The sequence below is a fragment of the Ctenocephalides felis genome, unplaced genomic scaffold (assembly GCF_003426905.1).
Source record: "Ctenocephalides felis isolate EL2017-DRISC unplaced genomic scaffold, ASM342690v1 CF-g0.4_SCAFFOLD_00845, whole genome shotgun sequence".
Classification (NCBI taxonomy): Eukaryota; Metazoa; Arthropoda; class Insecta; order Siphonaptera; family Pulicidae; genus Ctenocephalides; species Ctenocephalides felis.
Window position 1 is genome coordinate 39181826 of NW_020536999.1, and position 14666 is coordinate 39196491.

The 14666-nt window shown below is 27.9% G+C and overlaps 1 protein-coding gene across 1 annotated transcript in view; it reads right to left on the reverse strand.

The window, feature by feature from the left end:
- The window catches only part of LOC113373880 (ubiquitin-conjugating enzyme E2 R2), a 73536-nt gene that overhangs the window by 2414 nt on the left and 56456 nt on the right, over positions 1 to 14666 (reverse strand). The gene's annotated exons all lie outside the window — the stretch shown is intronic.

Consider the following 14666-nt stretch of genomic DNA (forward strand, 5'->3'; position numbering starts at 1 on the left):
CACGTTACGTTTACGTTACTTTACTTACGTTTACGTTACTTTACTTTACTACGTTTTTACCTCGTTAGGAAGTTATCAATAAAGTTAACAATGCTACCTAATTATAGTGAAGCTTTTAAAAATTAAAAATTACAATCACATTATTCTATTACAATTCTTCTATAAACTGCCAAAATTTATTTGTAACACAAACAACACCGACTGCTATTTGGATATAAGATTGATTGTTTTGTATAATTTAAAAGAAAAATTGGACAAACTCCGATAAAATATAATGTTATGAATAATTATTATTACTTATGTCTAAGTTATTCATATATTTATGTTCAGGTTACGTTACTTTAATTACGTTTTTACCTCGTTAGAAAGTTATACAAAAGCATCTGAATTTCCGTGAAGCATTTAAAAATAACATTATTCTATTACAACTAAATAAATTGGACAAATTCCGATAAAATATAATATTACGGATTATTATTATTACTTATGTTTACGTTACTCATGTATTTATTATGTTCAGGTTATGTTTACGTTACTTTACTTTATTACGTTTCTACCTCGTTAGAAAGTTATACAAAAGCTACTGAATTTCAGTGAAGCTTTTAAAAATTAAAAATAACAATATTCTATTACAACTAATTAAGAAAAATTCTTCATTATACTGCCAAGAATTATTTGTGACACAAACAACTATTTGGATTAAAATCGATTGTTTTATATAATTCAAAAGAACAATTGGACAAATTTCGATAAAATATAATATTATGAATAATTATTTTGACTTAAGTTTACGTTACTCATATATTTATGTTCGGTTACTTTATCTACGTTTACGTTACTTTACTTTATTACGTTTTTACCTCGTTAGAAAGTTATACAAAAGCTACTGAATTTCAGTGAAGCTTTAAAAGTTAAAAATAAAATTATTCTATTACAATTAATTAATTCTTCATTATACTGCCAAGAATTATTTGTAATACAAACAACACCTACTGCTATTTGGACTTAAGATCGATTCTTTTATATAATTCAAAGTAAAAATTGGACAAATTCCGATGAAATATAATATTAAGAATAATTATTATTACTAATGTTTACGTTACTCATATATTTATGTTCACGTTACGCTTACGTTCCTTTACTTACGTAAACGTTACTTTACGTAAGTACTGCGTTTTACTTTATGTTTACCTCGTTAGAAAGATATATAAAAGCTACTGAATTTCAGTGAAGTTTTTAAAACAATTAATTAATTCTTCATTATACTGCCAAGAATTATTTGTAATACAAACAACACCTACTGCTATTTGGACTTAAGATCGATTCTTTTATATAATTCAAAGTAAAAATTGGAGAAATTCCGATGAAATATAATATTAAGGATAATTATTATTACTAATGTTTACGTTACTCATATATTTATGTTCACGTTACGCTTACGTTCCTTTACTTACGTAAACGTTACTTTACGTAAGTACTGCGTTTTACTTTATGTTTACCTCGTTAGAAAGATATATAAAAGCTACTGAATTTCAGTGAAGTTTTTAAAACAATTAATTAATTCTTCATTATACTGCCAAGAATTATTTGTAATACAAACAACACCTACTGCTATTTGGACTTAAGATCGATTCTTTTATATAATTCAAAGTAAAAATTGGAGAAATTCCGATGAAATATAATATTAAGGATAATTATTATTACTAATGTTTACGTTACTCATATATTTATGTTCACGTTACGCTTACGTTACTTTACTTACGTAAACGTTACTTTACGTAAGTACTACGTTTTACTTTATAATGTGTTTACCTCGTTAGAAAGTTATACAAAAGCTACGGAATTTCAGTGAAGCTTTTAAAAATTAAAAATAACAATATTCTATTACAACTAATAAAGAGAAATTCTTCATTATACTGCCTCTAAAGAATTATTTGTTACACAAACAACTATTTGGATTAAGATCGATTGTTTTATATAATTAAAAAGAACAATTGGACAAATTTCGATAAAATATAATATTATAAATGATTATTTTTACTTATGTTTACGTTACTCATATATTTATGCTCACGTTAAGAATTTCTTTATTCTTTTACAATTAATTAAAGAAAAATCTTCGCTATCCCGCCAAATATTACTTATTAAATATTATATTTAAATACAAACAACACCCACTATTTAAAGTTAAGATCGATTCTTTTATATAACCATTATATAAAAATGGTGTAAATTCCGAACTTACGGGATTGCTTCAAGGAATTCCTAATCCGATATGAACTTTGAATTGTCAGTTGCAAGTCAATTTTGTTGTTAATTCTACTTTGGAATATAATTGACTTACTTTATTGGTTTTTGTGTGAAACAAGTGCAGAGCATCAGGAAAAAATGAAATGAAATAGTTAATAAATCTTAAATCGCTCATGGAAGAAAATGTATTGCGAAAATTAAGAAACAAAATTCAGAGATTTTAGAACAACAGTATTGATGTAAAATTGTATACATTTTACCAAAGCAAACCATCAGAATGTATTATGATTCTTCATCTATAATGTTATATTAACTGAATATTATTCCAAATTTTAAGTTTTAATTTTAAAATTTCAATCTTGGAATATTCTTAGCTAATGACTTACTTTAGATTTTATTTAGTTAGTATTAAAAAAACGAAAAGAAACTTTGAGAACTTTTGAGGTAGCTTATATCAGTATTATCAGTAGAATGTTAAAATAAAATTTTTATATATGTGATTGAATTTTTTATGTGTGGTTGTGAGCTCAAATAATAATTTCAACACTTCAAACACACACACATACATACACACACACACACACATATATATAATTTAAGTTATGTACCATTAATATCTATAATTATATAATTGTGTTGTATAAATATAAATATAAATATATAAACAAAATATAAATATAAATATATATAATGTATTTTAAATTCATTTACCAAGCCATTTTTTATTTTCTATTGTAATATAAATTTTATATATCTATGTAGGTGTGGTATGAGAAATAACACAAAATATTCAAACCTAGTATATATTTATTAACATATCATTATTTTATTTATATTATGGCCAATTTTCGTATCATTTATTCGATTTTTGTATCCTACCTATATTTATCATTCATACATTGTTTTAATCTAATAATTTCAATTATCATTATAATACTCTCTTATTTATTTACAAAAATTGTTTATGTTGTTTATAATATTCTTTTATATATTTATAGAAAGAAAGATTTATTACCCTCATTCAAGCCATATAGTTATTTTTAACACCGTCATCACGTTCTAATTAAAGATGCGAGTCTCCTGGATAGCCAAATGCATCGTGACGCATTTCTTAGCCTAATTTCAACACATTTCACCATTCTGTGTTAATTCTGAATAAGATTTTCAACATTATAATGATTTAGAAAACTTAATCGGCATACTGTAGGCATTCAATCGTTGTCTTGCAAATGATCTATTATACCTTAGAGTTAACTTTTTTTAAAAAATTTGCTTTATAAAGGCACTAAATCATTCTGCCGTCTTCTTGAATTTTGTGTTATGTCATTTTCAGTAATACTTTCTTGCTTAACAACAATAACTTTTGATGTTTAACGAGCGTAAAGAATACGAAATGAAAAAAAGTGATCATCGGCGCATTTACACCTTGCGTGAATAAAGTCTCTCGCAGGTTGACCGTTAGTCGAGTGCTGAGGGCATGAGAACTAGGCCCGCACTTGTTTGTTGATTGCAAGCTAAACTGAACAACAATGATTCCGAACAATAGCCTATGTAGCAATACTAAGAGTACGTTCTGATGCACGTAGCCTTCAATAGTCCAATTTTTTATATATTATTTTGAACAGCAATCAGAATTTGAGAGTCCTATAAGCTGATTTGACTTAATACTAGTCTGTTCTATGGATGGCAACCCTAACAGTTGTCCCACATTGGTGTGATGAATCATTATTACTGTAAGGGGGCGTTTATTTTTAACTAATTTTATTAAAAAAGTTCAAACATTTTCAAAAAAAAATTCTAAGATTTTACAGTTTTTGCACGTACCTAAAAATACACGTGATGATTGGTGGAGGAGGGTGGTTACTTTTGAATATCACCATGTATCACCAAGGGGGAGGGGGGGTCCAAAAATCCTTAAAAACTCGCTCACGTGATTAATGGACGCCCCCTGATAGAGGGAATATTTTCCCTTGCTTAGTCCAGAAAATAAGCTAAGCCTTGTAAAAACAAATTCTGCTGTACTAAGGAATACATACTGCATGAAAATTACTTGCAATCATAGATCTAATTTGTAAACATTATGATTACCCTTCGTCATTTCAATAATTAAATAACAAATCAGCCGATTCAGATGTTTACTAACAATAAGGCGAAACTCTATATTTGTTCAAGTTATTTCTGCAATTAATTTGAAATTTGGATATTTTTGTTAAGTTAATTAGATAAATATGTTCACAAGTAGAGAATACATGCAACGGGTGGCAATAATATATATTTTTATGATATAAAAAGTAAAATGCGATTTTGAAATACTGTTACACTTTTCTAACATTGGACAAATTCCGATAAAATATACTATTATGGATAATTATTATTACTATTATACTCATTATTATACTCATATTTATGGTCACTCACGTATATGTTGCTTTACTATATTTTTTTAATCTCTTTAGAAATTAAAACTTTTAATACCTTAAAATTTATAAAAAAGTTATTTTTCAGTGAAGCTTTTAAAAACTAAAAATTACAATATTTGTAAATAATTACTTAAATTTATCGAGAGCAATCGATATTTTTGAGAAAATACGTTATGTTAACAGTTGAAAAAAACATGTGGTGCATGCACACTTTTTTCCACCTGCTAAAAAGGGTAAACACAGCCCGCATAAGAATCATGTCTTTTCTGACCTGTTAAACAGAACATTGTTCCAAATATTGAATACCACTTAGTAGAAAAAATAGTTGGTCAATATTTGTATTTCCACCAAAAAGCGCAAAAAAATCCAAAGAACAAAATGATAATCATATTAAATATAGCGAAATCATTTAATGAATGTATTAAATTGCAGCCAGGTTTTCTCTTGCAAACAAATAATATTATAATTGTTTTAAGACATCTTAGTCGTAAAATTTAAGTTGGTTAAGACTCTTTGAATCGATTTTTACTAGATAAAATATATAACAAAAGTAATAAAAATTATATCCATATAAGTGATTATAAGATCAAGTAAGGCAATAAAAATTTGCATTTCATTTTTATTAAGGCCAAGCATTTCTTGGGACATAAAGAATAGAGTGATTGAAAATCTCACAATTCTCATTAAAGGTAAGATAGTTTGATCCTCATATTTGATTATTATTCATTCTATCAAAACACATTTATAACATGTGTATCTTCTTTAAAATCAAATATTTCTAAGCAAAATTTAGTTTGGAAAAAAGTCCATCAAGTAACTGAATGTGTGAGCTCACAATGAAGTTCAATAAAATCAATTAATATGTTGATCTTTTTGACTAGGTCTGAGAAGGAAGGCATTGTCCAATATAAATTTGTACTAAAATCTGTTGTGGATAAAAAGATAAAAAAAATCGCCGTCCTGGTAAACCAGTTTCGTAAGTGTTGGAGCCTTAAGAGAAGCGGAACGGTTTCCAAAAGAACAAAAAGATCATTGCCCCTCTTTGCACATGATGCTCGGCCAAACATACGAGAGCAACGGTTATTTTGTTTTTTATTTCATAAAGAACGATATAAATGTGAACATACTGTTGCAGAATACAAATTCGAATTTGTTGAGAATACAAATTATATTGCGGTAAAAGCTTAGACCACACTTAAACATATTTAAAAAAACAATGAATTTTACTAAATCTTGTAAAAACGTTCATTCTAGTATCGTCGATTGGAACATACAAATACAAAAATATTATTATATGTTTTTCTAAAATACTCAATATATACTAGTTATATTTAAATAATTATAAGTAAGTATATGAATAATTATAAGTCGTATCAACTATGAACTGATACGATTCTTATGCAAATAGAAAACCATTTATTAATTTCCTGGAACTACCTTATTTATACTAATTAAAGTGAAATTAACTTCAATAATTGCATGCAATGAAGAAAGCGTAAAATTTCCATTCGTAGTAACAATCGTTTATAAATTTTAAAATAAGCAATAATAATAAAGGAAAATATTTTCTAAATACTTAATTTAGGCTCAACAGATAATCAAATATGCATATTGACAAGTCAAACAATTTAGTGCAGACTAGTCTAGTGCTTTAATGCAAATTCAGCCTTAGTTTTAAGCGAATTTTAATTATATTTTATTCGCAGAAAGATTTCGAATAAAACCGTATAAATCTCTCATAAATCTTGTTATAATCTCATTGTTTACCTTTGCGTTATCTGTAATCTTGATTAGTTTATAAGTCTTCAACACGTTTCTGTAGATCTCTACATTTACAATCATACAGAGACTCTGGGACTTTATTTATCTTTTATTAATATATTGCAAATTAATTCATAATTCACTTTTTTGGCAATGCCACTAGAAACCAAAAACATACAAATCACAATGGTCGTTGACCACGAAGCAGGCTAAAAAAACATCTTTGTAATTATTGTCAAACGGTGAACTCTCAACAAAAACATTTTGCATACAGTTATGGATCTAGAGTTCGACAACATTTTTTCAAAGTGCTTTGAATGATAAATCAAAATGAATTGAAATATTACTATTAATAATTATACTCACTTCATGGATATAAAAGTATGGTATATTAAGTTGGAAGAAAGGCGATCAACTGTGTTTAAGATAACACCATAGAAATGGCCCGAAGCCAAATATGTTTAGAATATTACAATTACTAATACACAGAATACTTCATTAAAATGATATTAGTGGTAAATGGTATGCACTAAAAATAAATGAATTACTTTTTGAAATAGAAACATGAAAGAAAATTATTTATCAAAATTTATAACTCTCTATATATAAAGAAATGCTACAAAGAGCAAATAAAGTAAAAAATTCTGAAATTATGTAAGTAAAGATGATAAGTATATTTGGACTAAAAATAACCCATTGTATTACTTTACAAAAATGATAGAAAACCATTAATTTAATAGAAAACAAAGCTAACAAGACAAAATTGAACACACTAAATATAAGATATAAAATGAAAATAATTCATTCCGATGCGATAGAACTCACAATGAGTTTTAATTTTAAATACCCAAAACAACAAAAAATCTACAAAATGTATACTACCAAAAATGTTCACCTTCTACGTTCTACAAAATGCGTTTCAAATTATAGACCAGACATTCACAGACTTGTTTGTACGCAATCTTTGTTAAATTCGCTAAAATTAAATATTCTGGCAACGTTCTTTGTCAACAATTATATACCTCCAGACTTCGATTATATTTAATATTATTAACGCTTGTTGGCTTTAATAGAAAATTCGTTTGTATAGAAAGAGGCGTCAGACTGGGTATTATTAAAAAATACGCAGTTGAGATGAAAATAATGGTATGTTTTGATGATTGTTATTCTTAATTATTTGTTTTTGAGCTGTAGACCTCATTTAAGCAACAGACTTGATTGTGAAAAGTTGAATAATAAACATATTCCTCAATTCCTAAGCTATTAAATTATTATAAATAGAAATATTTATTCCATTTTTTTGAGTTTCAGTAGCCCTGAATTAAACTTGAAGGTGACACAGTAACATAATAAATTTCACGGTTTTTCAATTTCGCTATTTAATAATTCAACAAGCAAACTTATAATCAACAGCTTCTCTACTTTACCGCACAGCAAAAATAAATATATTCATGTTTTCAATAAAAATATCGTAATATTATTTTAATGTCAAGTGGTTGATAGAGCATTCACATTCAAAAACAAACAGAATATTCAGGAAGTGACATGCTTCCATTTATGACTAACAAACATTCTGATATTACGAATAATATATATTTACAAGATAGAAGTAATAAAAATGTGCAAGTGGTACATTTTTGGGCAGAAAAATGAAACTGGATCAATTTCGATATACAAGTTAGTTGGGAATGTTTTCCATTTTAATGGAATTCTTGTTTGCGATAAATGCAATATTTTTATAAATAATTAAATAATTTAAATTTAAATTTAAATTTTTGCTATGAACTTATTCTTAGAACCTAATATTTTCTTGGGAAGTTAAAAAAATAAGTAAAATGACACACGAAAACAGCTTCTAAAATATGATATCTTTTAATTATTTTTAATGGCAATTTTTGGCAATGAGTTCGAAGAAATTGCTGTGGATTTTCACGATGCCTTAGCTCTATATAGAGAATCATTGCGACGTAAGTAATAATATATAAGTAAAAATACATCAGCTCGGCTGGTGTATGTGAGCTGAAACCTGTTATGGAAGCTAAAGGCATTAAAAGAGATAAAGGTCGTACCAACCGTACCGTCTATTCAGCACAGAGAAGTAAAAATATCTATGCTATATACGTAGTTACCTATGTGACTCAGAATCTACAAGTATAGTTTCCAACAACATCAAATGAAAAAAATAGTATAGAATAATAATAAAATCTTGCGTAGATATCTTAATGTTAACTTTTAGATGAAGAGTTAGTATTGAGCAATTTCCGAAAACAATAATATTTATGTGGTATATATGACTATATTATAAGAATTACTATATTATGAGAATTGGTGAACAATTTTAAAGGTGATAGCCAAATGTTTGAGGAAAAAACAAGAATATTCATGATTTTTATTATATCTGTTGGTCTAAAGTAGGGTCGGGCGGAGGACAAAGGTCCTACTTGATTTTCAGTAATTATACTGTCTAAACTAAATGAACTATGTACGTGACAAGGCATAACATGTATCAAACAAACAACTATCGATCAATGTTCAGAAAAAATTTTTAGTTGCCTCTAAATTACAGAAATAACTTTTTTACTATTTTTCTGAAAATTGTCATTTTACTATTTTTCCCGTGAACGCGGTAAAAAGGGACAGCCAGGAGACAAACAGATCCAATGGCTTTTTCTTAATTTTAGAAGGATACGTTATTTATTTAATGTAAAATACAAATTTTAAGGGTGCATTTTTAACAAAGATTTCAAAGTACATTTATATATAACCTTGATCTGGTATTTTGATAAGAATATTCATGAGCAGGGGTCCAATTAAATTAACTTGTCTCTTGTAAAATTACATTTTTTAACATAATTTACTTTTTATTTACTTTATCTTATTATTTACACCTTTGCCAATGAAAGGGATTAGTTGGTCCTGTTTACCCCACCCATATGTAAGCTTTTATAGAGGTTATATAAAAAAAACTATCTAACTTAAAGCAATAAATCGTACAAACAATTAAACAAGGTATACCTAAATATAGGTTGCCGGTATCATAAACTGTTTGCAAAAGTTTAAAAAAAACTATAGTCAAGATTTGACCAGGGCATTTTCTGTTTAATCCGGGACCCTGGTTAGAGGATACATTTGTATGAGTATAAAAACCTGTAATTTCTAATAATAAGTGAAACAAGCAAAAGTAACAAGGGAGAAGGTTGTAGAGTGAAGATCAATATATATCATAAACTAAATAGTGGTTTTATTCACATTTCTTATGGTGATGGAATATTTTTTATTTACAGTCCGCTTTATATCTAATTAATCATAGTGAACCTCACCATAATAAAGAAACTTGTGGTATAAATTTTGATACATTTCCGTTTATATCTTGATAGCAACGACATAAAAATTAGGGTGATGGCTGGTTACAAATCTTTTGCCTTAACTTTAAAATAATTAAAAAATTCCGTACTTTACTTGTTTTTGAGACAATTACTCGCAGATATTTAAGCCAAAAGCTCTTACCCTATAGGAAATTGGGAAACATATCAGATACTCGCAGATCTTTCAGCCAAGCTCTACCCTACGGGAAAATGTAGAAACACATCAGATAACAACAAAACATTTGAGTTGAAGAAAAATTGCAATATCTCCTTAGCAGTATACCAAATAAATTATCCTGGAAACCAAATTCAAACTTATAATATGAATAACAATTTTCGTGCTCACACTATACCACGTGGGAATGTATACCATTTTAAATAAATGCACAATTAATTTAACTTTTATTTTGACATTTTATCTGTTCGTAAACGTGTCTGATGTTTCGTGCGCAGGTAAATTGAAGCGTTTCCTGGGAAATAGTCGGATAACGACATTAATACTGCAGAGCTGTAATTCTCCCGGAGCATTAAGTGACATTTAAGCATCAGATTAATTATATGGAACGGGGCTTCAGCAGAAGTCCTTAGCAAAGTTAAACAGAGAACAGTGTAACTGAAAATTCACTTCTGGGGGGTATTCTAAACGCTGCAACATTTTAGATTTCTTGCTTAATTGTACCTTAGGAAAATAGCAATACTGAATTGGAAAATTTACATCTGAAAAATTTAGTTTTTATAATTATAATTTTTTCGATCATTTACAAAATAATCTACTTAAAAATGAGAATAAACTATGCCATATAAAAAAGTTCATATGAATAAGACCAAATGAAACAAATTGTATGAGGGTGTATGTGTTTTATACATAAATTTATGCACTCGTAGTTTTATCTTTACGAATATTCATTTGTGTTTCAAAATCTATGCCAAAAAAACTTCCCGTGGCTTGGTGGTTAGAGCTTTAGGCTTCCACAGTAGTTAATTATCAGCAATTAGTTTTGTTTTTTGTGACATGTATTTCTTGTATGTTAGGGTGAAATTTAAATAGATAAAGATAAAATCTAACTTGACTAAAAGGCAAAATATGAAAGAGAAGAAAAAAGAAAACGAAATTTCAATACAAGAAAACAAAAGATTTTACAAAGATTTCTTGTTCAAGAAATGATTTTTTGTTATATTATATTCATTAAGGGGTTTCCTCGGGCAAAAAACGTCATTTTTTCAATTATGTTTTTTACATATAAAAAATGAAATATTTTAATGATTTTTTTTATTTAAAAGATACATATATAATAAACATTTTGTAAAATTTTCAAAAAAAATATCAAAATCGCGGTCATTACGACGCCATTTCCGGCAGTCCCTCGGAAAAAAGGTGCCTCCGCGTTGTCAGCAGAACTTCTTTCAGGATCATCCGAAATAAAAAATACGTGTTTTAATAAAGACAATAAACTAGGTATTGGACAAAGGAAAAAAGAAAAAAAGAAAAATTGGATTTTTGGCAGACGTTTTTATAAAAAAAATGCAAGTTTCGATTAAAATTTCTCGACATTCTTTTTTTTTAAAATAGTTGTAATTAAACAAAAAGAAATTTTTTCGTTCAATACCTTGTAAACGATATCTCAAAGACCTGTGTAAAATTTCATCAAGATCAGTTGAGTAGTTCCTAAGAAATCTTGACAACTGTCTTTGAAAACATAGTTTTGAGAAAAAACGCGGTTAAAGTTTTAAGAAACAATAAATATGGACCTTTAGTGTCCACCTTTTCAAGGCTGTATCTCCGAAACTATTAGTCGGATCAACTTAAAAAATTAGGACAATATTCTAGAGATGTTATAGAATTTAATAAGACAAAAAAATTTTTTTTGATTTTTTGAAACCGTGAAACCCCTTAACTGTGTTTGAATGATTATGCTGTGTTGTATCACATATTTCTGATAATGCCGCTATAAACCAATTTGGTAGCTATAGTTTTTTTACTTTATTTTTATGCCTGTCACAACCGTTCTTCGGGCGTGGACATTTCCTCGTAGACAAATGTTCAAATTATCATTTAATGTACTTTTCTCCCTGATAATTGGTAAATTAACAAAATTATTGCTGATTCATGAGAAAAGTGGCACGACCATACCCAGTCTCTGCTAAATAAATTATATTATTAATGAAAATATAATTAGGTCAAAATTGAGAATAGTAATTACAAATTGCAAACATGTGTAGCTAGCTAGCTTTCGTAGAAAAAATACGAATTTTCAGACATAACGACTCTATTCTTTCTATAAAACTACAATACAAGACCGGAAGGAAGGTTCACAAAATGCACACCAGGCGACTTGAGAAGTGAAAGCAGGCGCACGCAGCGGTATCAGATTATATGGGACTTCCGCTTATGCAACTCGTTCACTGATTACGTATGTGCACAGCGCCATATATGGGTCTGAACAACTCAACTTCTCGCTGTAAATACAGTAAGATCGTAACTGCATATTGTGTCGAATTCTAACAAAACAATTGCAAACTTACATAGATATTCTTAATGTAGTTAAAAAAAATACAGCCATTTAATGGAAACAATCGACGTCCACCGAAACGATTTAGCCAGCCTAGAGTACTCAGAAGACCAGCTCACCAGACGAAGCAAAAATTGTCCACTGATCTCATTTAATAACGTTTATATTTTTTTATTTAATTTTGTATTGTTTTTAACTTCCCGTAGAGTATAGTAATAGCCAAAAATCGAAAGTCATAATTTTTGCATATCTTTATGTTTTAAAGCCTCCTGAACATATTGGCATACCTCAGAAAAAATGGAAGTGTGTGTGTTTTTGTAGTATGTGATTTGTGTGGGTAGAATTTTTCGTTCACAATTTTGAGCGCACAGATACAAAGATAATTTAAAAAGATTAATGGATTTACTTAAGATATTATAAAAATTTATAATATGCACGTATATACTGTGTCTACTTAAAAGTACATAATATAATTATCATAAAACATTAAAGACAAAATTTTAATACGAATAATTATAAAAGATTCCAAAAGAAGTCTTAACATATGTGCAAACTTGCTGTTGATTATGATATCAGGTTCTTCTAAAACATACTAAAATATTATGGCCCCACGACAAGCCATTTAATTTTGAAAATTCATCAAAACTAAACTAAAATTAGTAACATTTCTTGGCGTTTGTCAAAATTAGACCTTTAATCAACGTTTTTTCAAAAATGACTGAGCTGATTTGAAAAATTCGACAGCCATTCGATGTATTTCGATGACTACTATCGTTTCTCAGTTTTGTGCCACGATCGGCCGAGCCGTTTCTTTGTAATTTTGATTTGATTGATTGGACGATTCCTTTTCTATATTATTTACAATCTTCTCATTGTTTTATCTGTTTTTAACAGATTGCAGAATTAATTTAATTTAAAAAAATATATTTGACAGAAATGAAACATAAAGATTTTTAACTAACATTACATAAAATCATATGCATGACACGCACACATAATAAAAATATGATTGTTAGAGTTTTTTTACGATATTTCGAATTTTCTTATGAGGAATAAGTGGTTAAATTTCACAAAATTATTCAAAATTATATTTCAACAAATAAATCTTAAATGTTTAGTTAATGAAGTAACAATATTTATTAACATCATTATTATTTATAAAGAAAACGTGTTTTGAATCAAGCACATGTAAAAATGAAATACTTTATGTGTTTATATTTAATGTTTATATTTAAATATCGAATAATAAGGTTAGTTAGATTTCATAAATAATTTTATAATGATTTTACTAATCTCAATTCCACAGATTTGTTTCCATATCAAACAATGGATATGTAGATTTTTATTTAATATTTTGTTTTTATCAAGAAAACATACATACATAGACATATAGACATATTTTCTTTTGTATTATTCTTGTAGTAAGCAATAGCACTTGTAGAGTATATCCTCTGCACATATACCAATTATAAACATCAAAAAATCATATTAACCAATTACCAATCAAGTAATTATTAGTAATTATCTTAGACCATGTATATGCAAATTATACTTGAACTTTCTTCTCGTCTTTCACCCGCGAGGTAATTTACCAGTATATTCATAGAATGTCATATGTGCGACATTGACCCAATTTCTTTTTTCCCTTCAAGGCAACCTATGCTAAGGGTATGTATTATAGATAACCATTTTCAAAGCTTATTTACTGGCGTGAACTTGAAATGAATATCAGTTCAATTTCATAAAAATAAAAATAAACCATTTATATAGCGCATACGTCATCAGAGACATTGACCTGATTCCATGAGGGGATTCTACAATCTTGAAATTTAGTGTTATGATTATGAAATGTAGATTATACAGAGGAACAGGAAGATATTGATTGAATACATATGCGATTTATATATGTAAATAAAGGACCAATAGTAGTATAGTAGTTTAATATCAAATATTGTAATAAATATGAGTTGATTTTTTAGTAAATATCTATTGTATTTAGCATTTTCATATATTTATACTTACATAAGTGCTAATAAAAAAATAGTTTTTAAACAATTCAAGCGGTTGTTCAAGATTGTTTTAAAAACCAATGGCAAAAGTTATGGAATTTTCCAGAAGATTTTGCTATGCATATGTAATCCCACAGGAAAACCCAAAATTCCGATCCCTTATAACTGAAACTATATCGTTTGAATTCGAAAAGATGTTCAAACGCTCTGACAAACCCGAGACATTGACCCAATTTCATAGTAAACCCCTCCATGGCCCGGGCTCAGATGTCAGAGCTGTGACCTGGAGCGACCTATATACCTAGCGGGTCGAGGATTTCTGAGCTTAAAAGTCAGAACTTTAGGCATAAG